The sequence below is a fragment of the Thermobia domestica genome, chromosome 14 (assembly GCF_964235325.1).
Source record: "Thermobia domestica chromosome 14, izTheDome1.hap1.1, whole genome shotgun sequence".
In the NCBI taxonomy this organism is placed as follows: Eukaryota; Metazoa; Arthropoda; class Insecta; order Zygentoma; family Lepismatidae; genus Thermobia; species Thermobia domestica.
This window is the reverse complement of record NC_137467.1, coordinates 68,007,244-68,034,077: the sequence shown is the minus strand read 5'-3', so window position 1 is coordinate 68,034,077 and position 26,834 is coordinate 68,007,244. Positions and strand designations below refer to the sequence as shown.

At 35.2% G+C, this 26,834-nt stretch overlaps 1 long non-coding RNA gene across 3 annotated transcripts in view; it reads right to left on the bottom strand.

The window, feature by feature from the left end:
• LOC145670615 (uncharacterized) overlaps positions 1 to 26,834 on the bottom strand; it is a 201,852-nt gene that overhangs the window by 111,342 nt on the left and 63,676 nt on the right. The window lies entirely within an intron of this gene.

The window sequence follows — 26,834 nt, the reverse complement described above, 5'->3', positions numbered from 1 at the left end:
TTGATTTGTATGTATATGTGGAAACCCTCAAGTTCCGGTGGATTTTACCCTCATGTCACATACCCGACAGCAAGAACGAAGAAAAAAGTCACTAAGTTTAAAACATTTTTTAATACAGTAAATTACTAAAGACTACATTTAAAGAAAACATGAAAATAAACAGATATAAACTGGCAATAAACGAAAACCAGAGTAGAACTGAATTTAACCTGACCCCGCATGCTAACACCGGGCGACGGTAATTTTGTCACCGGAAAATTCGTCACGGTAATTTCGTCACCGGTAATTTTGTCACCAAAATATTACCATATAGGTAATTTCGTCACCGAAAATAATGTCACGATAATTTCATCACCAGTGTCTTTTAGAACATAATACAAGTACAGTGAATGAACTCGAAAAAGTTTTTGAAATTGTTTTCTTTAATCTTCAACTGCCAAAACTGTGCAGCATAATCAAAATATATTATTTTTATTAAATAAAGAATTACATATTTTAGATATTGTATTTGAGACAAGAGATAAAAGTTTCCAGTAATTATATCACAGAAATATTGTCATGTAGGAAATTTTGTCACGGTTATTTCTTCACCTTTGTTGAATTAAATAGAGACAAAGCAAACGATCAAACAGATTACGTTATTTTAATAAAACTTAGGAAACAATTCAGTTGGTGTTGAACTCTGCAAAATTGAAGTTTCTGGTACTCGACGCAAGAACAAGCACCAGTAGGAGAAAATAATGTCTGCTTGAGCAAATGTTAAAAGCACAGGCAACATGGGACACTAATGGGTTCATTATTCACTATTTACAAATATTAAATTTTGCGAATATAAAAATTTCAGAACAGAAAATAATAAACAAATATGGGAAGATACGCCAATCTGTTAATTTTCCCGCAGAATAGACGAAAATTTTCTTCGTTCTAGTACCGTTCTCTGAGTTCAAACTCTTGGACCTTCCAAGTTAACAGAGTCATTTGAAAAGAGTGGCCTTTTTAAAGAGCTATTAAAAGAATTATATTATATTTGAACTCTGAGTAAACATTGGCAAATTGTTATTGGATATATGTGAAGAGAACAAATTTCTATAAAGGAAGAAAAACGTATAAATATTTCTGGATGTTTCCTTTAAATATAGCCTTATCAACCTATTAAAAAGTGAAACATGGATTGTGAACGCAACTTTTCAATGGCTCAAAAAAAAAAAAAAAAATGTTGTTTGAGGTGAGACTTCCTTTACTAGGTATACGCCCTAATGTAGACCAAGACACAAAATTCATATGAAGAACTGTTTCGTGTGGTGGTGCATCAGTGCAGTGAATTTAGTGAATATCCGGACCTGTAACTATGCTAATGGATTTTATTATAGCGTAAATGCAACTTTTGGAGATTCAACTCGTTTATAGCGTTACTTTTTTCACCTGACTCAGTCAACATGGAGGAAGGTCCAAGAGCTTGGACTCTTAGAACGGTACAAGAGCAATTAAAATTTTCGTTTTTTTTTTTTTTTTTTTTTTTTTTGCGAGAAAATAAACAGATTTGCATTTCTTCCAATAGCAGATGTGCATAGATTAATACAAGTGACTTCGGAGGAAGAGCTGGAACTTCTGGACTATTTTGATAGCACTTACGTGTCAAACAGGTATCGCCGTGTTAAAGCTCGGTTTGGGAATATTTGTTTGCGTAATGTGCCCCGTCTATATCCTCCAGACAATTGGAATGTTCACCAAGCTACCTTTAACAGCAATTATAGGATAAATAGTATTTGTGAATTGTGGAACTAGAAGTTTCATCATCTAGTAGGAATGTCCCACGCAACTATTTGGAAGCTTATTCATGAAATTCAACAAGTTGAAGCAACGATTTCAGCTGTGCTTCATCAAGATGTTGTGGGGCAACCACCCAAACAGCAAACTAGAAGAGTGTTTCAGATTTTTCAGAAACGGCTCTAATCTTTGTGTTTAACGTATAACACTGGAACTAAATGTTTGAAAAAAAAATTGCTTGTTGTTTCCTATCATGTTATGAATAGTAGAAAATGAACATGTAAACCATTTATTGCATTAATACAAGTTATATTTTGTTTGCTAATTTTCTGTTCTGAAATTTTAATATTGCCAAAACTTAATTTTTGTAAATAGTGATATATAAATCCATTACTGGCCCATTTTGCCTGTGCTTTTAACATTTACTTGTGTTATTTTACTGCTGTTTGTTCTTGCTTCGAGGATCCGAAACTTTGATTTTCCAGAGTCGAACACCAACTAAATTGTTTTCCAACTTTGATTAAGATAAGGTCAGCTGTTTCGGTCGTTTACTTTGTCTCTACTTAGTTCAACAAAGGTGAAAAAATGACCATGACAAAATTTCCTGCATGCTAATATTTTGGTGACAAAGTTACAAGTAACGAAATTACTATGTCGAAATTTCCGGTGAGCGAAATAACCTACATGCTAATATTTTGGTGACAAAATCACCGGTGATAAAATTACCTAAATCCGCTAACAGCCAACCTTTCAATAAATAAATATTTAAATTATTTTTAACAACTTGATAAAAACTAAATGGCAAGATAAACTTTAAAATAAAAAAAGGTAGGTGGAAGCAACGGGGAGGATTCCTTCAACTTACAAAAGCCGAGGTAACAAGGATCAAACTATTTATAAAGAAGGGGGCTGGAGGTAGTTGTATAAGTCTTGTTTTCTCTTTCTGGTCTATTTTTGAGCTGTGGATAAGGTAGTAAAAATTGGTATTCCGTGAGGGGATAATTTATTCTATTTGTTACTACTATGGGGGCGCGGTGGCTCAGTGGTAGAGCGTTCACCTCTGGTGCTTGGGGTCCCGGGTTCGATCCCAGCCTCCGCCAAGTGAACTTTGTGGTGGACAAACACCGTGCTCGTGGGTTTTCTCGGGGTTCTCCCGTTTCCTCCCACTTTCTTCATTCCACCATTTCACTCATCTCTCATAATCACCGTCTCCTTTAGCCTAACCGGCATAACCGTGGGACGTAAAACTTAAAGATTTCATTTCATTTTTTGTTACTACTATATTCTTCGTTAATATTGTAAGAAAGAAAAAAACGAAAGCTGCAACCATTAATAAATCATATTTTCTTTAAATTGAATTTATCATTCAGTAACCCACTTTTTAACGACCAAAGTCAACAGTCCCAAACATTGTATAACAAAAAAATTAATCATATATTCAACTATCGGAACAATCCTTTACTCCCTTATTTTTTGTAAACTGCAGTTCCAAACAATAGGCTTATTTCGGAAGGTAAGAGGAAACCACACATCAAGCTCGTTCAGATTGTATTAAATCATCATTGTGTCTGTTTAGAAATTTAAATGTTTCCAATCTACATCGTAAAAAATTGAAAATGAAATGAAATGAAATTTTTAAGTTTTACGTCCCACGGTTATGCCGGTTAGGTTAAAGGAGACGGTGATAATGAGTAATGAATGAAATGGTGGAATGAAGAAAGTGAGAGGAAACGGGAGAACCCCGAGAAAACCCACGCACACGGTATTTGTCCACCACAAAGTTCACTTGGCGGGGGCTGTGATCGAACCCAGGAACCCAAGCACCAGAGGTGAACGCTCTACCACTGAGCCACCGCGGCCCTTCGTAAAAAATTCAATATAACTTTTTCCCTGTCCTGTGTCCTCCTCCTTCGAAGTATGATTTATATAAATATTTAGTGATCTCAGGTCACTAAGTACAATGATCTAAGATTGTACCAAAAATAGGCCAAATGGATTGAGTTGCTTGGACGTAATATAGATAAATGTGAATTTTTAATCCTCTTCGGCGTGGCTCCCAGTCTGTCATAGGCGCCCGAAGGGGAGGGCAGGATGGTTCACGAAAATGTATACTTAATATAGCAAACCATGTATATTAAATACGAGACATAATATAGCAATCATGGAGATGGGTCCCGCTCTAGAAAATTTTCTTCGGGCGCCCCTGCAGTCTGTTTATTTCATATTGTGACGTACCACTTTGACAAAGCTTTGCTGCAACAGTGTATTTCAGATCATGTTTAATGGAAATAGTATATTGAGAACAACGTGCTCTCTACTATGAGCAGTGAGAAAAAAAAACACCCTTGCAATTGTTTGACATGCTGTTGTGTGTATAATATGTTCGTATAGTTATCTACAAAACTTGTCGGTGTGATTCATCCAGCTGATTATTTATTAGTGTAATTATCAGTAATCATTAGTATATTATTTATTGCATTATCTATCTATTAACATGCTACAATACCAACTAAAATCCATTTCCTGGTCCAAATCTTTCTGTTTCTTCTATGCTTTCTTTTTATTCTTTTACTTTACAACACAATGTTTATAGCACCTGTACTTAAAACCATGGTCTCAGACAGATCCATCTTGTTCAAGCAACTTGAGTAAACTGGAAAACTACCATGTGCTCAAACAACAGGCAAGAGGAAGAGCGAAAAATGTCCGCTTCTTTTTCTTCTTCTTTTACGCGCCTATTTTTACGCTAGGTGTATGGGCCAACTTACGGACCGAAATTTACGACATCATTTTACGGACCGAAAATGCGCGCTGAAAATACGCTAGTGTATGTTGGCCTTTAATATTACAAACCGGAGGAGCACAATAGTCAGAAATAGTGGGGAAAGGCTTCCTAAAGATTCTAACTCAGAGCATGTATGACACGACATATAAAGTTCTCAAGTGACGGCGTGGCAGAGTTAGGATGATCCACGACTGACGTGCAAAGTATCCCGGGTTCGATTCCTGTTCCAATGATTTTTTGTGATTTTGCTTTAACCAAGAAAGTAACCATTTTTAACTAAAACTAAATTATTAATTCATCAAGTGTTTATAATACATAAATCAATAGAATTGTTCAAACCAGTTGTATAATGTTCGAATATTCCATGTTAACTACCAATAGAATGTAACCTATTCCGCTTAGTATGTTGATGCCATGGGATATGTTATGAAATAAAATGAAATTTTTGAGTTTTACGTCCCACGATATGCCGGCTAGGCTAAAGGAGACGGTGAAAATGATAAATTAATGAAATGGTGGAAAGATGAAAGTGAGAGGAAACGGGAGAACCCGACGAAACCCATGCACACGGTGTTTGTCTACCACAAAGTTCACTTGGCGCGAGCAGGGTTTGAACCCGGAATCAGATGCACCAGAGGTGAACGCTCTAGCACTGAGCCACCGCGGTCCGGAGTTATATTCTGGTTAGCAGAGTCGTTGTGTAAAAAATGTACTTGACTTTTCGTGCCTATATCTGTGAACAGTGTGCAAATTGACCAAACATTTTTAAGGGAGGATGGATTGTACTTCAGACGACAATAGCATGGCAAAGTATGACAGTTGTATCCACGGGTGTCATTTAGGGAGAGCAGGAGGGGCAATTATCCCGAAAGAGTTTGAGGAATAGATATCCTTTAATCGATTGTCTACCAGGCCCGTGCTGGGTCACTAACGAGGGCGGTGGACAAGTGTCTACCAAAAGGGCGCCCATACAAACGTGAATACATATATATATATATTCTCCGTAACTTAATTAATATACTAAACATCGGGAGGTGATTCCTGACACCGGAGATAAATCGAAAAGTATGGAAAGTATAGACGAACCTGGGTGTAGAAATGCCTCTGAGCTATGACTACCCGAAAATTTTCGAGAAAATGCAACAGCAGCTATACTCGAGAACAAAATGTCGGAACGAAATCGTGCAAAAGGGAAAGTCCATTATTTTTAGTCGTAGATTCTATTAGTGTACAATCGGATGTAATGCTGTGGCGGTGCAAGAGTGACTCTCAAAGAAACTGGAGTATTCATTCGACTATTTTATCAAACGTTGAATGAGGGCAATGAACAACAATCAAGTATACCTACAAGATTTCAACAATCAAAAGTAATAGTACATCGTTCAAATTAGAACACAGAATTCGAAAGAAAGAGAGATACACATGCGTGATTGAACTGTTTTGTCTCAGCACAGAATAAACTCTCGGAAAAAGAATTTAAATGAAAAGAAGACTTTAACGTATCACAATTACATCTTATGGACTAATGGTAACGGATGATAAATGAACGACTTTCTGTCGAAGTTACGAGTGTGTGAAAATGGAAAAAATAACTTAGAACCAGATTAGGTTTATAACGACAATCAGGAAGCAAAGATCATGATGAACGAGAGATCAAGTGATCCCTGACATGATAACAGTGATTATCACAAATTACGTGAATACTGTTTGGACAAAAGTAAGCTGCACTAAAAGGTTTCCTCCTGGTAATACGTAATTCCGTGGAAGATTATAATTTCGAGCATAGAAGCAACGAAACTGGACGAAACAAAACCTATTGCGCGTGTTGCACAATTATACAAAGAAATACAGAACTTCCGATTTATTCTGTTTCGTCAAAGGAGGATAACTGTGAAACTCTCAGAAGTACCTTATACAGTATTTGGGCAATGCAGTATGTGTGCACGAAATAGCTGTGAAGAATAACAGTTCACAGCCTGATGTTGTCAACCGTTGATCGCATTGCAAAGAAGACATTGGCGAAGCAAATTTTTCCGTGTGCGGTCAAACACACCTGAAATTTCGAAGGTGATTGCCGCAGCTATGTTAACTCGAGCAGCAAATTCTTCAGCTGTCGTGGCTAGTGTTGCATAAAAAAAGGCGTTTCATAACGCCCCAAATAAGAAATCAAGGGGCGTGAGATAGGGTGAAAGACGTGGTCATAACACAGGTCAACCTCTCCCAATCCAACTATCTGAGAATGTTTCATTTAAGTAGGTCTGCATATACCTGTCAAAATATGCAGGTGCACTGTCATGCTGGAATCACGTATGCTGTCTTATGTTCAAGGGCACATGTTCTAACAATTTTGGGAGAACATTACGTAAAAATAAATTATACGTACTCCCACACAGGCAGGCCGGTAATAAATAAGACCCTACCACAAAATTATCCATCATACTGCAACGCGCGCTCGCACTAAATCTCTCTGCTGATAGTTCACTAAAGTTGTGTGTGCATTTTTACGCCCTACACATGGCTACTGCTAGTTTCAGGATGGTCTGATCATTTTCAGTAGGCTGTCTTCAAATTCAACTGTTCACATGGTGCGATTTTCTCCGACTTCACGCATTGGAAATTGAAGAGACCCTAATGGCGGCAAGGCGAATATGGAGGCGTGGAAAAAATATAGGGAAAGTTACTCTCCTATGAGAGAGACGGTTACGATATAAACGCCTTGCCGCTGAAATATTTCCCCTTGCCTTTCCATAAATAAGGTACATATCTGCCAGCTCGTGGATAGGGTAATCTGCCATTTGCAGGCAAATATAGATTAACAAAATTATTTTTACTTAAACACCAACGTCTACAGTTTTACACGACCGTGAATACCTGAACACAACACTCTACCGCTGTACACAACACTTCCTATTCTGTTACACAGCAATTCCATACGTAACATCAGAGCATCGGACTCTGTATATCACTCACAAGTTGCGTCAGATGCCTATTATAACACAACCATGGTAATTTATGCCATTCCACATCAAAACTGCAATACAGCCTTCCGCGAAACACTCGCAAGCAGCACAGCAGGGACGATAATTCTGTAAGTGCTGCTACGACTAAGCAAAAGTGCCACATTCTCTTTCGTCAGTGTAGGCATTTCATCCACCTCCAAAGTACATAGATTACGTCGAAAACATATTTTCCACCATTTGTTGCATGTGTTTAGAAACACTTTTCTTCTAAAAAAAAAAAAAGTTCCGCCAGTGACAAAATCAAAATGTAAGTGGGCTACACTAGGACACTATTTTGGTATATTCACAATAGGAATGTAGTTTTTCGTAGCACAGGATTAAGGGGCGTTTTCCCAACTGCAGGATAAAGAAAAAGCCCCTCGAAAGTATCCCTGGAAGAAGACTTACCTAACGGATAAATTAAGTATACTGTTCCAGCGCATTTCTTTGTATCATTATGCAACGTGTACATCTCATGTTTCGTTCATTTTTGTTGCTTCTGTGCACGGAAGTATCATATTCCACGGAATTACATATTACGAGCAGGCAATCAATCCTTTAATGCAGCTTACTTTCTCCCAATATGTATCTGGAGAATCCCTTGTACACTCGTTGATTACATATGATCTATGCATGTTATGTTTCTTTATATGCCGCCTGACTGTCCTATGCACAGTAATTTTAAACCTAATCTGTGTCAAAGTTATTTTTTCCATTTTCACACACTCGTAACTTGGACAGAAAGCCGTTCATTTATCATCTGTTATCAATAGCCTAGAAGATATAACTGTGATACGTTAAAGACTTCTTTTTGTTTATATTATTCTCCCGAGAGTTTATTCTGTGCTGAGACGAAATAGGTTAATCACACATGTGTATCTCTCTTTCTTTCGAATTCTAAGTGTCTTTATTTGAACGATGCTGAAATCTTGTACTTGATTGTTATTCATTGCCCTTATTCAACGTTTGATAAAATAGTCGAAAGAATACTGTAGTTTCTTTGGGAGGCACCCTTGCGTCGCCACTGCATTATATCCGAATGTACACTAATGGGATTTACGACTAAAAATAATGGACATTCTCTTTTACCCGACTTCGATACGATGTTTTATTGTTGAGTTATGGCTGATCTTACTTTTTTCCGACAAATTTTCATGTGATCAAACCGGCAAAAGGAGGCCTTTTTACACCAAGTTGGTGTATACTTTCCGTTTTATATTCGTGTCAGGAGTCAACTCCTGAAGTTTGTTAATTCAGTTACACCCTGTATATATACGGGCTCCATTTTATGTATTAAAACGCAAAGTTTATTTAATAACATAAATAGCTAAACTGTGAAAACTTCTTTACTAGAGAAACGTTTTTCAGTTTTTGTAAGATTTTTTTTGTCAAACAAAATGAAGCTAAATATACATACTAATAAATCAATATAACTATATTTTAGAAATACAATAGGCATTGATTATTCCAATACTGCTCTAAAACACACAGGAATAATTACATAACAAGGGCACCTTACGTAAAGGGCGCACTGAACCCTTCACGGGTTTTTTACCAACAATATGCACTCATTGTACAGAACTATGCCACACAGAAAAATGAAACCGTTTATCTTTGATGTGGTTTCGCAAGGGCACCTTTGCAAAGGGTGCACTGTACCCTTCATGAGTTCTTTACAAAAAGTAACAATATGTATTCATGGTACAGAATAAATGAAACCGTTTATCTTTGATGTTTTCTCAAAGGCGTCTTATGTAAAGATCGCACTATACTTATCATGATCAATAATAACACATACGTAAAGGGCGCCCAGGTTCTTTATCAATAATAATTCGGAGGGTGCACCGGGACATGTCCCGGTGTCCCGGTGGGCCAGCACGGGCCTGTTGTCTACTAATATACTAATACTAAACGCGAAAGCCTTATGTCAGTGGTGCTCTTGCCCCCTCAATTGAAGTCTGAAATTACGCCGCTGATTACAGTATACATCCCGTATTACCAAAGGAAATTTCTCCCTCATCCCCCTTGTATTTCGCAGTGTCCACAAATATAGACACGAAGAGACAACAACATTTTTTGCACAACGACTGTGCTAACCATTATATAACGCGTGATATCAATGCACAACGCGGAATAGGTTACATTTGATTGCTAGTTAACACAGAACATTGAAATATTTTACAACTGATTTTTAATATTTCTATTGTTTTATGCATTATAAGCATATGGTGAATTAATATTTTATTGCTACTTTATTGGTAAAACAAAAGACAAAAAAAAAGTTGAATCGAGCAAGAATCCAACACGGAACCATTTACACTGGGACGTAGATTTCCCTAACTCTGCCACGTCGTCACTTGATAACTTTACGCGTCGCATCATGTATGCGAGAGTCGGAATCATTAAGACGTATTTTCTCCACTATTTCTAGCTGTTGTGCTTTCCCAGTGCTTTCCCAGTAATGTATATACACTTAAATGTGTACTACTACCTTACGAAGGATGAACCCGAAGTCTGCTTTCCCCTTATTAGTCTCGTGAGATACTGTTCTTTAAGCACACATTTTTACACCCTCTTTCTCTATGAACTTTAGACAAAAGTAACATAATAAAGCCATCGTTCGAAAACGGTGATAATTATGTTTAAAAACTAACTTAAAACGGTTGATTTCTTTGTGATCATGCGATAAATAAAAAATAATATGAGTAAAACATTTGAAGAAATCCCCTCTACTACTTCTTACAGGTGGAATTTTCGTAAATGTTAGGATATATGTCTACTTATTTATAATAAGACATTTGTATCGAGATTCACGGCCGTAACTTGAGAGGCTCTGAGGTATTTTATTATTAGCCTAATTTTTTAATCCTTTATCACCTTTAATATACGCGCGTTAATTAAAGTAAAAAGATATACAGAACATTGTTAAAAATTACCTATTTTAATATTTTTGTTTTATTGGATCAAAAGATTCAATATATTTTAGGCAAAATGTTCTTGTACGCCTTATACTTAGAGAACTACAATGTTGTGTAGCCAAAATCATGCTATCATTTAACTCAACATCATTTCCTTAGTTCGCAAAAAAAAGAAAAAAAAGAAAACTCAATTTAGGGGCCACTCATAAATTTTGTGACCTTTGATAATAGAAATCTAATATATTATATTCAATTAAAATTCTTCTTCTTCTCCTTATATCTTGAGTTTTACATATAGTGTAGTCAAACCCAAACTATCACGTAACTCGGTGTAATATCCTTATTCCGTCGAGAATACGAACACTTGATTTAGGGACCATTCAAAAATTTTGTGTCTCTGATTCAGAAACTAATTATTGGCCAAGATCGCAATTTTTTGATAATTTATTTATCATCAAAAAATTCTTCGTCAAGATAGCAATCTTATGATTCATTTTTTTGATCATTCCTAAAATGGTAGGCGTCATGGAGGAAGCAAGAATTTGTTTCATAACGCTTATTGACGAAGGTTACAGAGCTATGCAAGCCGCGGAACATGTAGACATTCACCGCAGAACAGGTCAGCTGTGGACACATAGGGTGTGGTGGTGTCAGGGGTGGGTAAGGGAGGCTAATCTCTTCGCTTGGCGTGCAGCCATTATGGAATTTCTTTCTGCGGAATACATCAGACTTCGACGTCAATTTGCAGAGGAAAATATGCTTCGGAGCTGGACAAGTGTCATTTTCAGCGATAAATTTATATTTTCTTCTGCAAATTATGGACCAGTCTGTGTCTTTCGTGAGAGTGTTTCCAGGTTCGATCATCGATATATATGGCAGGAGCGTTCCAGCGGACGCATATCAGTGGCTGTCTGGCGTGGATCTCTGCAGATGGATTTGGGTATTTTCACAGGATTGATGGGCGCCTTACAGGTGAGCAGTATAAGTTCATCTTGGAGAATATTATGGTGACATGTGTTCGCGAACGTTATCCTGAGGGAGCAACCTACTTTGAACACGATCAGTCACCTGTCCATGTGTCACGAGTTGTCCAAGAGTGGCTGCCAGAGCAAAATGATGTGGAGTTAATCAATTGGCCTTCACGCGGAGCAGAACGTAACCCAATAGAAAATGTCTGGGCATAGGTAAAGGTGTGTTTGAGGGAGAAATGAGCTAATGAAGTTCCTAGAACTTCCAATGAGCTCTGGGATTCGGTCGTTAATGCTTAGGAAGATCTTGCTGCGAATGGAACGGGCTATGTCCGTCGAATGATAGAAAGAATGCCTCGTCGAATGTTAGCGATTGTTGAAGTAGGTGATCACTGGACATCATTTTAAGAACGTGTGTAGTTTCAAACAGCCCTTTTAAGTACTACATTTCATTCATAAAATGTTATGTGAATATCTAATTAAGCACACAAAAAAATGTGCTTATTCAAAATATTTTTTTAAAAAAATAAAATGTGCTTTGAGTGGGATTCGATCTCACAACCCCCATTACGTAAATCCGAAGTGTCACCTCTACTCTAGCCTCTCACTAGCGGTTACTGCCTACCATACCTTGCACAATTGCTGCCAAGTGCTAAAATTTCATATGTAACATTCCTTCGTAATTAAAAATTATATACAAGAGAGATACCTAATTACTGTCATTATTAAGAAGACGTCTCTTGCATTGAAAACTTAGGGCTTCATTATTGACTGATGAAAAGAAAATGAAATAGTCGAAAATTGTATTTTCTTTGCAAGTGATATAAAGCAAATTCGTATTCATAACCAAACTTGATATGAAGTTGGTTTGAGTTGAGTTGATTTTCAGTTTAACGTCCCGTTCAGCAGCGAGGCTATGTTAGACGTGGATCTACTAACTCATGTGGAATCCGAACCACATTAGCTCCCACCGTGAATCGAATCCTAGTCCTCTACGTCATTAAAATAAAGCGGATTAGTATCTCTAAATTAAGATAAATTTCTTAAAGTACTTTTGAAATTCTTAACTAGATTTTCGCGTGTTTGCAAAACAAATTTGATAAACCTTACTGAATTTTGAATATTATGTTTTTTTTATACTTCTGAACCATATCTATTATTTGGTACCAAACACTCAGAATGTTTCAAAACAACATCGATAAAGTTTGGGAGGTGATTCTTGAACCAAGATAAGACAAAAAATATAAACCAACCAGGATTCACAAATGTTTCCTTTCGGAGTTATAGGCTGCACAAAACATGGAAAGAAAATGAATTTTAAAGGTCCATAGGTCCAAAACTATGGGATCTACCGTAGTCGGGTCAAGACTTTACTCAGAAACTAATATATGCGTTATCCAAAAATACATGTTCCGGAATCTTAAGGTACTCACGCAACAATTTTTATAGAGGGAGTTTGGCTAAAGACATATAATTTGAAGTACTCACACACTACCTCTATAACAATTGTTGCGGAAGTACCGCAGGATTGTGAAACTTGGATATTTGGAAAGAATCTATAGTTCCTTAGTGAAGTCTTGACCCGACTACGCTGGTGCCATAGTTTTGAACCTATGGACCTTTGAATTTCATTTTTCATATTTTTGGCAGACTATAACTCCGAAAGGAAGCATTTGTGCACCCAGATTGATCTTTACTTTTTGTCCTATCATGGTGTCATTAATCACATCCCAAATATTGTGGGTGTTGCCTGAAACACCCTTTATAAAATCATCAACTAGAAGAGTTGCACATGCTAGCATTTATCCTTAAATGAATAACTGAATCTCTGAAATTAGGGAAATTATTTGATTATCAGTATATATACAATATGGTATTCACATTTATTTTAAACGTTCAATTAGAATAAATAATTTATATTTACTGTCTTCATTGAGCTGTATAATGTTTTGTAAGAGTATGCTTTGACTTCACTTTTGTATTCAATGTGGGATCAAATTATGGTGATATCGTTATGTGTCTTATTTATTTAAAAGATTTTAGATAAAGTTGATAGCCCAAAAGATCCAGGTGCACTGAAACATTAACAAAAATGAACAGAATATTTATTAATTCAGCCATGGCCTATATATTAAAAATATGTATCCCTGCCTCCGGATAATGCGATGGAAAATCTCTAGCCAAGAAAGTATATATTTAATTGAAACACGGAGACTCCTGATTTTGAAGTGCCAGTGCTAACTGCACACCTACAATCATTAGTTACCATTCATGTGATAAAGTTTTTGAAGCAATTGTTTTTGTAAAATGCTTATTATTTTCTGCGAGAGTTAATTGAATTATGTTCCCTCTTCAAAATAGTCTTTAGTGATAAATAATAATTTAACAATAGAACAATGCTTAGTCCCGCAGTCCTTACTAGTTAATACACTCTAGAGCAGCCTAATCATCAGATAGCTAAGGACTTTCTTCTTATAACTTTTACAGTGTAAACTCTCAAGCTGATATAACATCTTTATACCAAGAGTTACACATCATATTAAATTAGAAATAAGTGTGGTTATAATAATTGCTTGCAACGTCATAAAGAAGTTTCTTTAATTTATATGATAGGTATTAATCTATGTATTTTCGTGTAAAGAAAAGAAATAAAGAATTACGCTAGGAAGCCAATTAGCTCGTTAGACAAGAACCGCTGGTATTTTCGTCACTTAGAATATACACGTCCTCAGATTTCTGAATTAAGTATTTCAATTAGAAATCCATCAAAATATTTTCAATAAGTTTAAAATTGTCTCAATGCTCAACGAATTATTTTTCAATTGAAAGTTTTGAATAAAATCTGAAGATGATACTTTTTACTTACCTTCTTGTGCACTCCCCTTACGAACAATTGTTCGGCATACCTTACATAGTACGGCAAAGTAATAGGTATCACCTCTAATCCATAATGTGTAGGAAGTATAGATTTGTAGTCATCCTTTGTCTGAACGAAATACTATTCTAAAATATTTCGCTAAAACGTAAATTATGTCTACCGCCTCAGCAGATATGTCTACAAGATTAGAAACAAAAATCAGTATTCTGTGATACAACTTTTTCTTTCAGAATTAATGTTCCGGGGGGCACACTCACAAGGAGAAGGCAGAATTTCGTAAGTGAAATTCGGAGACATTTTTTGCAAGTTGTTAGTGCACGTTTTAGGTATTAATATTGCAAAGTGGGAGAGCGCAATGGCCAAAAATAACGGAGAAAAACCGTCAAAAAGTTTTCTACTCGCTGCATAAATTGTACGACACACATATTTACCAAGTGTCGGCGTGGCAAGGTGAGGAAAATCTTTGACTCATGCGTAAAGGGTTCCGGATTCAATTCCTGTTCGAGTCATATATCTTTTTTTTTTTGCTTCAGCATATAAAGTAGTAATTTGTAACTATAAGTAAAATATTAATTCACTATATGTTTATAATGAGTAAAATAATAGAAATTTTCAAATCACTTGTAAAATATTTCAATGTTCCATTTTAACTACGGTAGAAACAAATTTAATCTATTCCGTAAATATTATTGTTACCGCAGTCGTTGTGTAAAAAAAAAATGTTCTTGACGCTTCGTATCTACATCTGTCGAAGTGTGCGAATTACAAGGGGAATGAGGAGGAAATCTCCTTTTGTTATAGCCACATCCAGTATTAGCAAAGGGGATTTCCCCCTCAACTCCTCTGTAATTCTTACACTGTCAACAGATATAGACACGAAGCGTCAAGAACATTTATTACACAATGAATGTCGTAACGATTGGCGTATTTATTGGTGGCGCTTCCGCGCTTAAGCCCCCCGAAATGTTGAAATGAAAAGAAATCTTTAAGTTTTACGTCCCACGATTATGTCGGTTAGGCTAAAGGAGACGGTGATGATGAGAGATGAGTGAAATGGTGGAATGAAGAAAGTGGGAGGAAACGGGAGGACCCCGAGAAAACCCATGAGCACGGTGTTTGTCCACCACAAAGTCCACACGGCGCGAGCTGAGTTCGAAACAGGGACCCCAAGCACCGGAGGTGAACGCTCCACTACTGAGCCACCGCCCCCTTCTCCGAAATGTTATTTAATATATTAAAGTAAATGAAATATCTTCGAGAATTTTCACATTTCCAGGAATAAAGTTGGCAAATCCCCCCCGAAATAAAATCGCATATACCCCACTGGTCGTAACCATCATATAACTCTCGTGATATCAGTATTTTTACGGAATAGATTATTTTTTTTTTTTGCCAGTTAACATGGAACATTCAAAGATTTTACAAGTGATTTGAAAATTTCTATTGTTTTATTCATTATAAACATATAGTGAATTAATATATTATTTATATTTACAAACGCCTACTTTATTGGTTGAAGAAAAAAAGATGTGTGACTCGAACAGGAATCGAACCCGGGACACTTTAAACATAAGTTACAAATTTTACTCACTCTGCCACCCCGTCAATTGGTACATTCGTACGTCGTACGATATATGCAGCGAGTAGAAAACTTTAATACCGTTACTTTTGGTCATTGCGCTCTCTCAAATTGTAATATTAACTGTTTAAATTGCACTACCACCTCGCGAAAATGGCTCCGAAGTTCACTTACCAAAGTCTGCCTTCTCCTTGTCAGTATTACGGGAGGAGGCACTGTCAGGAATTGTGCGGAAGTAACACTGGATGAAAGATAACGTATTAAGTATGAAGCGTTTAAGATAAATTCTTCAAACACTACTGAATGGGAAGTTCTATCTTAATTTCTTACAGATACCTCACAATAGATTATTTCGACTAAAAGTATCACCTTAAAAACTTCATTTGAGAGAATGACTATGAGAAACAATAAGGGCACTGTAAAATACATTATAAAACACACACACTCAAGACTCTATCTAATTCAATTGACATTCCAAAAGTTCAGACGCAACTAAATAGGTTTTTCAGGCCTGAAAAAGTTAACCTTTCTGAAGTTCATGCAAATATTTAATCTTTCTTCCGAAATAAACTCTTTCAAGTTACCTCCGATTGAGATTTCTCCTTGAAGTGAAAACTGTTCCTTCACGTACGCCTTTTCGATGCAAAAGATCCAGTTCAGATTCCATGTTAGAACGCATGTGTTTCGGAACGCACATTAAGCTGCAAATCTTCATCTCATATAGCCTCAGTGCTCAAAGAGAAGACAAACTCAAGCTCAGCCATCAAACCGAAAACTTATTTACGTCGCCTTTTCACACTCATCAAAGAGCATTAAGCGCTTGTTTTAAATACTGCATTTACAACCAAACAAATTAACTTGGAGTGCTGTCTTTAAAAATATTTAATTTTAATTTCACATAAATATTAGACATCTTCGCGTAAAATGATACTTGTGGATCTTCATGTTGACGGACACTTTTTAAATCGCCAATTGATATATATTTTTATATTATATTAATTATTTCAATCTCGTTTGCGTATAACTTTCAGTGCATATGAAGAGTAAACAAAAAAAGCAATCCTATTAGGGTCATTTTTATGCAACAAAACATTGGATGATGATTTTAAAATATTCTGCATTGAATTAAAAAAAAATTCGATAAAATGATTTTGATACTTTCATACTTATTTATGTAGTAATGTACCGATTTATCACAGCATTGTGTACAAAAGGAATTAACAAATGTAGTTACTTTTTCTAGTATATTTAAATTAATTTTTATTGAAAAATTATACAACAAATATAGTTAGCACTACATGATGCATAAGTAGGATGGTAATGTTTTATTAAAGTTGCGGGTATATTGGCTAAACTTTTATTAAAGTTTCATTTTCAGGTTGTTACAATCAAGTTCCTTGTTTTTATTCAAATCTTGCTAATTGTAATATTTGATAAATATAAAAGATTGAAGTATACTTTACGCACATATTCAAATTGAATAGCATTAAATTAGTAATATTGAGAAATATTTTTCGGATTAAAAGAGATTGTTGAGTTGAGTTTAACGTCCCGTTCAGCAGCGAGACCATATAAGACGTAGACCTACTGATTAACGTGAACTCCGAACCACATTAACTCCAGAAGGGAATCGAGCCTAGGTCTCCTGCGCTGGATTAAAAGAGAGTTGTTTAGCAAAATATCTCTAACAAAATGTAGACATAATAATAAATAAAAAAAAACTAGTATACCGGATTCGAACTGCCGATCATCACCAAACTTGAACATTTATTGAGTGTTTACTAACTGACCGCTCTACGATTGCTAGCTTATTAAATACATCTTGATAACACATATAAACAAATTATACGAAAAAGTGTGGTTCCTTCATTTTAAGTTTAGTTAAATGGTTTTTCGAACATACTTAGCACTGTCGTCTTGTCAATGTTTTGTTAAAATTTGCATCCTAAGGTGGAAATGGAATTTTAAAATTTAACTTATAGTTATAGTATCTCAAAAGTACCTCATGTTAGATAGATGAAGTTTGACATATAAACTCCTCACTAAAATGAATGGTTCGGTGTAATCGAGTTTTCGAATATTTAGCATCTACAGGAAAAGGTATAGCCTAAAGGTAATTTATATAATACTTTCTCAACATATAAATATGAATCGAAGTTTTCCGTCTCCTCATCACAGGTAACTGTTGAACTATGTAAAACGAATTTTTGAAAATCAGAATCACTTGGTTGGAGTTGAGTTGATTTTGAGTTTAATGTCCCTTTTTTAAGCCTCAACAGTGAGGATATATGAGACGCGACCTGCTGATTAATGTGGAATCCGAACCACATGAGCTCCCTCCGGGAACCGAAACCAGGTCTCCCACGCCAAATCGTTTGGCTAAAGTCGTGATTTCACCACCTCACTGTCGCCAAAATATATATCCTAAAACGAAGGAGATTCAAAATACATGAGAAAAATACTGTTTCCTGCAAGTCTGTCAATAGGGACTTCAATCTTCGTCAATGAAGTAAGTGAAGACTTATCCCAGCGTTTACGATAGCTTGGCTTCTAAAAGGAGAAAGGACAATCTTAAAAATAAAGTTGATGTTGATTGCCTCATCACAACGTACTGATGATTTCAGGGGGTAGCACAGGGCCACATTTTCTCCTGGGACCAATGAAATTCTTACCACTCCCGTCTAAACTTCCAAAGAAACCAGTATTTTTACAGTGCTACTTTAACCCTGTGTATTGAATTTATCCCTCCGGAAAAATAGTTTGAACTCATCACTTTCATCACGGATAATGACTGAATCGTCTGAAATTAAACTTCGAAGATAGTTGAATCAGTTTTCTTTTTTATCATATTGCTTTCATTAGAATCGGTATCCTAAGGGAGAAATCGGCTCCAAGTATGTGATAAAAATATAGTATCTTCCGAAACTCTTAAAATAGGCAGATGAGGTTTTTTTATAAACTCCTTTTGAAATGTAAGATGACACTTGTTTTAATAAAGGGGTATGACAGACATGGGAAATTCATGGCCATCCTCTGTATAGCCATGGTTTAGCCCCTTCGTGATAAAATCGAAAGTATTGTTTAATTAAAATTAATGATATCTTAATTAAGTTTTATTAAATTTCATATTCGCGTGATGACAATGAAGGTGCTAGTTTTTATAAAACTCTTGATAATTTTAACACGTTGAAAGGCAACAATTTGAATTGTTTGCCCGTATTTATATTACTAACATAAAAAGAATAATATCAAATACCTTTTGTTAGTAGAAGAGAGCTGTGTAACGAAATCTCGCGAACAAAATTTTAAAAATACTTTCTGCACTGAGCTGGAACTAATGATCATCGAAAAAAAGGGGAGCACAAAATCATGCTTTAACAAATCACCCTACTACTTTTTGGACAACATTATAACGAATAGAGAGAACCGGCGTTTCTTAACAAAAGAAAAAACGACCGTAGGGTATGTGATTTGTACTGATGGTTAAGGGAAAATAAAGTATAAAGAGCAAGCGCTAAGTAACTACTCCACAAAGGTAAGTTAAGAACGGACTACTTGGAGACGCATATAAGAAAACCACTAACGCAAAATGCATGATCGTTTCGCATATTTTGTAGCTTATTTCTATTTACTCCTTTGCTTACGTGTACAATGTCTGATATCATTATCAGAGTTATTCCATGTGTAGAGTAATTAACATTATGACAGATACACTTTGCATTTTTAACTATTCCGAACATGGATCTTTTAACCTTATGCGCTCTGAATGGAGATTCAAGCAGAGATCTTAAAGATAAAACATGTCTTATATATCAAAAGTGAACTTGACTCCTTCGTGCACTGAATGTGCCAGTTTTCAGTTAAAGATCAATTCACACAAGTTTATCGTGTCCATGTGATTCCCTGCCATGATCCGAAGGTATCACTGCCGTGACCATTCACACATATCATGCCGTTCTATGGCGTGCCACTATTTCTTTCTACACCCTTTCCCTTCGTTTGGATCAACTTCAACTTTTTTCGTAGCACACGAAGGGACACGAAGGATTGCACCGACACAGTTTCTCTTCAAGCTATCGAGACACAGTGATTGAATTATCTAATTGTATTTTATTTATTTATTTACTAAACAAAACTCAGATACAGCATTTTTTTTGTAAAATGTTTATTATTTTCATTGAGCAGAGAGAATTTTCTACTTGCCTTTAGAACTACCCCTACTAATTTTTGATCAAGTTCTAATAGTTAATTCATTATTTCTGTCTATTTTCTACTTATTACTTGCAGGAACTATGGGAAGTAAATGTTTTATTTAATTACTGTTTTATAAAAGTTTAGTCATATGTTAATTAAAATTCCACTATTTTTAAGTTTCTCATTTCGGTTATCAAAATGATTATAAATGAAGCTTCCGCTTTTTATACAATTCTTGACAATTTCAATGTTTTTAAAGATATAATTCTAAATTATTTCAAAGTATTCAAATAAACTAGAATGAAGAGGGTAATACTAAGGAGCATTATTAGAACAAAACAATGTTCCTTAAAGAATTCACAGAATCAAGCTATTCAAAAAAAAAAAAAAAAAAAAACGTTACTATAGAGTGTGGGGTTGGCAGTGAATTGTCAAAATGTATGTAAAGAACAAGATTTAACCGATTACTGTACAAAGACACGGTAATGACTGCACTTTGGCAGACCATATAACGAAACCACTAACACAAAATGCCTGATCGCTTCGCATATTTTGTAGCTCATTTCTATTTAGTCCTTTGTTTAAATATAAAATGTTTAATAGCAACGATTGTTGGAGCTGTGTCATATGTATAGTAACTAACCTTAAGACAGATTTACGTTGTATTTCTAACAAAGTATAAAATTTCCTCCCCCTTTGTAAATTTCGGTTTGCGTTTGCCACGTTTACGAAAATGGAACTTAAAGTTTTGCGACAAAGTTTCCGAGATTGCTTTCTTCATTATAACTGGCTTATCTCTTTATTCTTTATTGAATTGTTTCTGAATATGTGTCTTGTTTTTCTGCTTATTACCAAGAAGAAATGTGACATTTTCTATCACAAGAAACAGAGTTATATCTATTTATGTAATTTCTAAACACATGCGACTATAATTTTGGACATAAGTGTACGTTTTATTTAACTTGTCTCTGTGTTCAGTTTGTGCATGGTTCTTTCCGTATATTATTTTTTCTACTAAAGATGTATTTTTTACGTCTGTCTAGGGCTTGTTGATATCAAGAACTGGCGGCACCTTCCTTTCTGCCTCTAGCCAGCGCATTCTCATTACAATTAGTATGCTATGCAGTGTTTCTTTCAGAAAGAATGTTCCGGGGGCACACACAGTATTCGGAAGGGCATTGCTGGTACTATTCTATTTATTATTATATTATAGACATGTTATTTTGGTCTCCTACCGAGGTACGCTCTCAGAGCTTCAGGGGTCAGTGCTCTCTCGAAAAAAAAAAAACGTCTAGAAGAAACACTGACTTCATGCATGTTTGCAACGAGCGTTGTTTTCCTTAATTATACTCCATTAATTTTTATATTTGGCTAATGTTTACTTTGCTGAGGTGCTAGTTTATTTCTTTTGACTATGGGAAGAAGTGAAAGAGTTTATATAAAACGTAAATTCAATGGGAACAAACTTACATCGCATTCGGTATATAAAACAGTGCCCATATGAGCTTTGAGAACAAACTTTGATTTCGGACGTGAAAGTGCTTCCATAAGTAAAGTTGCAGGGTCTCTCGATAGTTGTTCTGGTATTTCTGATTGTTCTAACTGAAAGTAATTTTTGGGTGATTGACTTAACATCGATGTCTGCAGCAATTCGAAATGTATGTTCCTGTGTTTCTTGTGATACCTCTGGTCAGATGTATTTAGTGGAGTACAAAAATAAGCGTTGTGGTGTTACATTTCCATTAGAAATACATTGCCAAGCTTGTGGAGCCAAGACTTATTTCTACGTTTCAAACAAGAAAACATCAGGCCTTGAGTCTAATATTATATTAGTTTAATGGAATGCATTGCTTAGGTAAAGAACGATAATGTGCCCAAATGTTTTGTAGATTGATGAATATATCTCCACCAGCAAAGAAATTTGACAAAATAAACAAATCTCTTCTTTCAGCTCTTGAGCATGTAGTGGAAAAAAACTACGAAGGCAACTCGCTCTGAAGCTGTAAAAACATATCAAATAAATGAAGATGTGGAATGTAGGACTGATATTTATGCAAGTGTAGATAGGACGTGGATGAAAAGAGGCCATACTTCATTATATGGTGTAACATCAGTTATCACAATTGATATAGGTAAGGTGTGAGATATGCAGTGCATGTTGAAATATTGCCATGCATATTCCACTACATCAAAATTTCACAAAGTGAACTCAAAATTTAAGGAAAACCATCTCTCATCATCCTCCAAAACTACAATGAATCGAGTGGAACCATGGAGGTTGCTCCTGTGAAGGTCACTTTCAACAGGTCAGGGTGGAAATTTTGTGTACGATATACAAGACATTTTGGAGATGGTGACTCTAGTGCGTTCACGTTAATGGCTTAAAGTAAACCATGTAGGAAAAGCTGTCAAATAGTATAGTTAGAGTGTATTGGTCACGTACAGAAAAGGGTGAGCGGCAGGCAACGGCGTGTTCTCAAAGATAACAAAGTACATAAACTTTAAGATGGAAAACCGCTGGGGGATAAGGGAAGACATACGGGAAAGGAAATCGATTCTCTACAGCTATACTATGAAAAAAACATAAGAGAAAACTTGCGTGATCTTCAAGCAATGCGAAAGGCTATGTAGGCAATCAATTTTTATAAATTAACAACCGAAAACAAACCAAACTATATATGTGCTGTGTCCAAATGGGAGAAAATTAATGGTGTGGTTACAACAGAAACCAAGTTACAGGGGAGCATTGCGAGCACAAACACTTTTTACCAGAAACAGTAAAGAATCATATTAACCCAACCTTTAGAGCATTTGCTGCCCCACAGCTCATCAAGAAAGAATTATCTTCGCGGCAAGATTCAAAATCCGAATTGAAGTTTCAATATCATGATTTCCAACACTGTCCAAAAACGTCATTTGCTAGTGCAAGAGTGGTACATATAACTGTGTATGCTGCATTGTAATGTTTTAATATTGGTTCTTCGATCAATGTGAGTTTCTGAAGAAGTTTGGAATAACATCAGGTGAATAGATGTTAGGAATAACATCAGAAATTTTACTTTAGGAAAAGAGCAGAGAAGAAAAATGAGAAACACAAAAGAAACAACGAAAAATATGGTTACAATGCATTCTAAGTGCTTCAAGTAACCAGTAATTCATTTAAACTCTGCTAACCTTTACATACGTTTTTCTCAGAAACACATTTTTCCTATGTATATGTACACTTATGCCAAAATGATTGTGCCATATCTAAAACTGTCTTCTTGTAAGGATATAATTTGATAATGATTTTGCAGTGTACATTTAATACTGATACTATGTGTACAATCGGAAAATGTATATTTGTGGTAAATGTCATAGGAAAAGAATTATAAATACGAAAATTAGAATGAGTAAAACAAAATGTTGCTAAATGGACAAGAAAGTTTTAAAATGAAATGAAATCTTTGAGTTTTACGTCCCACGGTTATGCCGGTTAGGCTAAAGGAGACGGTGATGATGAGTAATGAATGAAATGGTGGAATGAAGAAAGTGGGAGGAAACGGGAGAACCCCGAGAAAACCCACGCACACGGTGTTTGTCCACCACAACGTTAAGAAAGTTTTATTTTCGTTTTATTGTTCTTATTTACTGCTCCTCTGCCATGCAATTTTCCACATATGTCTTTGCCGATTATACACATACTAGCATTGTAAGATATACCGGGCGAATTCGTTATCAAATTATTTGTCTTTAGTATTATCGTGCGACTCTAAAGTATAATGTCTAATTATATTCTTGGACTTATGTTTTTTGAAGTTATGTATTGTAACATTAATACAATGTATTAATTAATGACATGCATATTAGGTTCCTTACGGGCATTAACATTAAAGAAAATGTGAGTTGAATCAAACTTGCATCTTGGATGTCATTTAGTGAGGGCAGATGGGATCAATTGCTCCCCGAAGAGGTTGAGGAATACATATAATTCAATCGATTGTCTACTAATGTAGTGGTAAAAAAAACGTGAAAGTCTTATGTCGATGATGCTCTTGGCCCCCAAAAACGAAGCATGAAATGACGCTGTTGACTTACATATATATGAAGTAGAAGCAATTATGTATTGATCAACTGTGAGGGAAATTGAAAGAAAAAATATAATTAAATTTCATATTTTTCAAGTGTATTTTAAACAAAATAATTCTAAACAAAACAATAGTATCAGGAGCATCTTCGTATATTTTGATATGATATTTCTTAGCTACGCTGTTTAAACTTGTATTTATCCATTCAAATATCTACGGCAGAATTTCAATCTCGTCGCCTTTGGTTTCTAATATCAGGGCTCTAGTAGGTTATTTTTACTAATTTATAAACAATTGAAATTAACTATTTAGATAATTCCTTTTCGTAATAAAGTAGATTTATTATCAAAAGATAGGAATATTTACATTAAGTTTAGTAAAAAAGTTTGTTACAAAATCTGCTAACTTACATAATTGACTGAGAATAACGCCTAAAGTAATATTGAGAATGTTTATACACCAGACTGCGGAAAAAACCAAAGACGTGATAATCTTTCTTTTAATTAATAAGAACACACTTAGTTGTGAACTGTGAACATAAAAGAAAGATAAAGAGTTCGAAAAAGGGAATCCAGACTCGAGTAGAATATTACGCTGATATAAGCCTTCTAATCCCCATCAAGTCTAAACACGCTGCTGCCCGCCGAGTTTTCTAAGTTAACTTCATAGTTGCCAAGATACTAAAAAATTTTGTAAGCTCTTTGTATGTTCTTTGTACATCGGTCTCTGAGGCTTCTGCGCACCTGCTTTTTGAGCACAGGAATTGAAGTGATCAAAGACCGTTTCAGCGACAAATACACCTTCTTTCATAGTGTGCTACGTCTTATTATCTGAACCTGGAGGATATGGATGAAGAGGGAAAAGACATGAATTGTTCTGCACCGTTCGCTTCTAGCACCAATTGCAGTCAGGCGGAATAATGCCTCTAGCGGACTTTTTGCAGGTTTTAAGATCACTCTGGGAGAATTGTTTTATAACTAACTTATATTTCTTCTCTTTTTTTCTTTAGCAAATGAGACTGTAGTACAAATGTATTTTCTTTTTATATACCCATTATATGCATACAATTATTTACATATCTGTGACTGAGAAAAACTGCCAGAAAGCCTTTATTCGCGGGGATTGTACCCTATGAGGGTTCAAAATTTGTGCTTCCTGAAAGTATGAAATTTCAATTTTTCAGCTTGTAAGTATCACGAAGCTATTGGGAGTCTAGGATAGGAAAACATTACTTTGTATCAGTAAAGATGTGAGATTTTTAACGAATGTGAAATGTACACTTGTTTCCAAAATTGTTGGTCCATGTCTTAGAAATTACATAAATAGAAATAACTCTCTTTTTTGTGGAAGAAAATGTTACATTTCTCCTTGGAAATAAGCAGAAAAACCAAACTCATATTTCCATAGTTTTAAATATTAAAACTATTTCAATGAAAGAAATAAGAAATAAGTCAGTTATAATTAAAAAAAGAAACTTTCATCGAAAAATTCTAAGTTCCTTTTTCGTAAACGTGGCAAAGGCGCTGGGAAATTTACAAAGAATGAGGGAATTTTAGGCTTTGTTAGAAATACAACGTAAATCTGTCATTAGGTTAGTTACTATACATGTGGCACAGTTCTAACAATCATTGCTGTTAAGCCTTTTACATTTAAACAAAGGACTAAATAGAAATGAGCAACAATATATGCGAAGCGATCAGGCATTTTGTGTTAGTGGTTTCGTTATATGCGTCTGCCAAGGTGAAGTCCTTACCGTGCCTTTGTAGAGTAGTCGGTTAAAGCTTTTTCTTTACAAAAGTTTTTGCACGTCACTTCGAACCCACGCCCTATAATAACGATTTTTTTTTAAAAAAAGCTTGATTCTGTGAATTCCTTAAGGAAGATTGTTTTGTTCGAATAATGCTCCTTAGTATTATCCTCTTCCTTCTAGTTTATTTGAATATTTCGAAATAATTTAGAATTATTGCTTTAAAAACATTAAAATTGTCAAGAATTTTATAAAAAGCGGAAGCTTCATTTATAATCATTTTGACAAACGAAATGAGAAACTTAAAAATAGTGGCATTTTAATGAAGATATGACTAAACTTTTATAAAAAAGTAATTAAGTAAAACATGTACTTTCCATAGTTTCTGCAAGTGAAATGTAGAAAATAGACAGAAATAATGAACTAAACTATTAGATGTCGATTAAAAATTACTAGGGATAGTTCGAAAGCAAAGTAGAAAATTCTCTCTGCTTCATGAAAATAATAAACATTTTACAAAAATAATGGTATTTTTGCTGTATCTGAAATTTGTTTAGTAAACAAATAAATAAAATACAATTATATAATTCAATCACTCTGACTCGATAGCTTGAAGAGACACTGTGTCGGCGCGATCCTTCGGCTTTCTTCGTAGCACACGAAGGGACACGAAGTTTACAACGGTATGTTGTATGTGTTGTACTGTTGTAGTATTATTTATCTTTACTGGTCTTATAAAGACGATCAGATGTGCGACTACGGAGCATATTTTGTAAAGAAAAAGAAAAAAGGAAATTGTAAAGATTATTATTGCTCCTTAGTTACTGAAATGAAAAAATAAATAAAAGAGGTTATAGAGTGAAAGATTACGAAGTTCTCAGAAGAATTGATGTTCAAGAAATTAATGGTTTGTAATAGGAATATTAAGCAAA